Here is a 3,177-nt window from a genome sequence, read left to right as displayed (position 1 = left end):
ATGGCAAAGCTCATAGCACTAGCACTTGCTTTCACAGCCCTTGTAGCCTTTGCTTCCGCCCACAGCACCATCATCACCACCACCATCGAGGAGGAAAGCACATTCTCGAAGGAGCAGTGCAGCCAACAGCTCCAGGGACAAAGATTCAATCAGTGCCAGAGGTATCTCGCGCAGGGCCAGAGTCGGTATGAAGAAGACAACCGAAGTCAGCAGCAGGGCGGCCTCCAGTTGTGCTGCCAAGAGCTCCAATACGTCGACGAGCAGTGCCAGTGTGAGGCTGTGAAAGAAGCATTCCGGGAAGCCCAGAAGATGCAACAACAACAACAGGGACAACAAGGCGGAAGCTTCGGTTCCAAGCAGATCAGACAGATGATGCAGAAGGCTCAGAACCTTCCTAACCAATGCAAACTCCAAACTAGACAATGCCAAGTCGGAAAAATCTCAATCACCACCTTCACCACTATCACCGAGGACACCACCTACAGCCGCCGTGGCTCGCAACAGCAGTGCGAGCACATCCGAGGCCGACAATTCAACCAGTGCCAAAATTTCATCCAACGACAAATGGGTTCCTATGCAACCCTTCTGATGAGCGTCAGCAGGCAAGGTCAACAGCCACAAGGTCTCGAACAATGCTGCAGTGAGCTTCAGAACGTGGAGGAAGAATGCCAGTGCGAGGCCATGCAGGAGGTGTACAGGCAAGCCCAGAGGCAGCAGCAACAAGGGAGCCAACAACGTGGCCGACGTGGTGGACAGCCTCAGACCCAAGACTTGCAGCAGATTGTTCAAAGTCTGCCCAACCAATGCAAACTAGAAGTGCATCAATGCCGAATCCCATCTACCATGTTCTAAGGTGGAGATTAATGATCGAGGAATAAATGTCATTCGCATCTCTAGTCAAGGTTTACGGTTTTGAATTTTGAGATCGATGGGAGTAGTTGCAAAAATAAGTAGGCTCATGGAGAGATGAGTATCTATAAATCTCATGTAATCGCTCTTTCATCTTTTTTATGAATAAATAAAATGATGGCTGCGTTTTTTTATTCCCTGAAGATAGTGGAACAGTTATAACCAACTTAATTATAACACAAAATTTCCATTATTGGGTTAAATATTTAAATTGAAAGAGTCTTCAAATTTATAAGGTAGAGCTTTATAGAAAGAAAATGGGTTTGACCGTCTTAATTTATTTGGTGTTTACCACTTTTGGATATAGTCTTTTGGGCAATCTCAATTGTGGCTGAGCTGGACAACTTATATTCGGCCATGTTGAACTCAGAGGTAGAGGTCTTTAGCATGCAATGAAATTCCATTAATTGTAGGCCTCTGTAGATTATATATTCATATTAAATTTCAAAATGAACTCATTGAACTGATTGTATTAACTCGGCAACGAGTTTAGAATTATATTTTTGTATTAACTCGGCAACGAGTTTAGAATTATATTTGTAGCAAACTCTGCATTATCAGAAAACATAATCGCTAAGCTAATCAATATATACCTTGCATATGGGCATTCACAAAATGGATGGCCGAATCATCTTTCTACGATCTATTCAATTCTATCATTTCTTTTTCCTACAATGTATTTAAACTCTAGTACTCTACATAATTACATCTACAGTCTTACAAAAGGTAATTTATAATATATATTTAAAAATTAAAACTTTTCTTTTTTCCATTAAAGAGTTCAATGGTCATTGAACTCCAAATTTATTGAATGTCAAGGTGGTATCTCATAATGGTAGAGTTTTCATCTATTTAATGACATTTAGGTTTGACATCTCATGTAACTCTCATATTAAACTCACCATTATGGATGCTCTAAGGACATGTACTGACACTCCCACCTTCAGGTGGGAGAGGTGGTACGAGAAGCTTCAGGAAGAAAGAAATCTGATCGGCAGGGTAGGAATGGCGTCGTAGGGACGCAAAAGAAAAAAGAAGCGGTGGGAAGGTTTATTTGATTGGTTGCAATGGCGGTAGAAAACAGAAGGTAGCCAGACAACGCCACGTAACCCCATTCTCATAAACCCAAGATAACTTGCAACCTATGAGAGGTTTCACTGTGTCAAACCATTATTTCCTAGCTTGTACTTGGAACATTTCCCTAAGCGATATAATACACCCAAAGATTCTCCAAAACACTTTTGAAGTTTGGGAGCAATGGTCGCTAGCATAAGGCATGCAACCAAATATCGACTTAGGGACAATATCATGATACTCTTTTCATTGAGCTCAATTTTCCTTATCAGTAGGAGATTTATGGTAAGGTTACTTAATGGATCGACCTTTCTTATCGTACTTGAGCATAACTCTCAAATTTCGATATCAGTCAAGATAATTCAAGTCATTCACTTTATCATTCGACATGATACTTACAAGTGAAAAGTTTGATCCGAAAGAATACGTGATTACGTGTTTGAATACATCTATAAAAATAATATTTATTAGTGAGTTGATAATAATATTTTGTATAATTAATTATCCAAAATTACTTTATCAAATACTAAGATTCTTATTTCACTTTGTGAAGAGGTATGTCGTAGTCGCAAGGAGAAGTTATTTAGGTAGGTAAAACCATTTATCAAATCCAATATTTATGGAACTTTTAGATCTTTTTGGGATTCTTTGGCATGTTTAATATCTCTATACTTATCTCTTTTTGTGATGGGTATGCAATACATCACAAGTTAAGATACTAAATCATTCATTTATACCACACTGTCATCTGGACGAAGACTCTCAGGTAACTTGAACATCAGTTCATTTTAATGTTCAACCGACGTGTTTAGCTAATGCATTTTAGCACATCGAAAAGCTATTAGAGTAAATGTGTATTTCAAATGAGTAGCAAATGATTTACATTGAAAAAGAGGTTTGTTTCTTGTTTAGTTTAACATTCTTTTGACAAATTAATTTTAACACATTCTTTTGTTAGCTCACTCAGGGATCAGCCCAGGCTTCTGCTCCTGCTGCTTTATGTGTTACTGACGGTCGGCCGGGGAAGGCCGAGACTCCGAGGGCTCGTGGGAGAGCATTCCAGCTGACTGCGGAGGAGGTCCGTACAGCGCCTGATGTTGTTGCTGGTACATATCTCCTTTATTCATGTTATTTTGAGATTTGTTTATGCTTATATTGTGCTGCATATAGGTACTTTTCTTGTGAGTTCTGTGC

The 3,177-nt window shown here is 39.7% G+C and overlaps 1 pseudogene; it reads left to right on the top strand.

The window, feature by feature from the left end:
• Positions 1-852, top strand: LOC145127433 (2S seed storage protein pseudogene; annotated as a pseudogene).
• Positions 853-3,177: the final 2,325 nt, after the last annotated feature.

The sequence above is a fragment of the Lactuca virosa genome, chromosome 7 (genome assembly GCF_052849685.1).
Source record: "Lactuca virosa cultivar CGN04683 chromosome 7, Lactuca_virosa_CGN04683_v6, whole genome shotgun sequence".
Taxonomy (NCBI): domain Eukaryota; kingdom Viridiplantae; phylum Streptophyta; class Magnoliopsida; order Asterales; family Asteraceae; genus Lactuca; species Lactuca virosa.
Note: the sequence above shows the minus strand (reverse complement) of the source record. Positions and strands in the feature narration are given on the sequence as shown.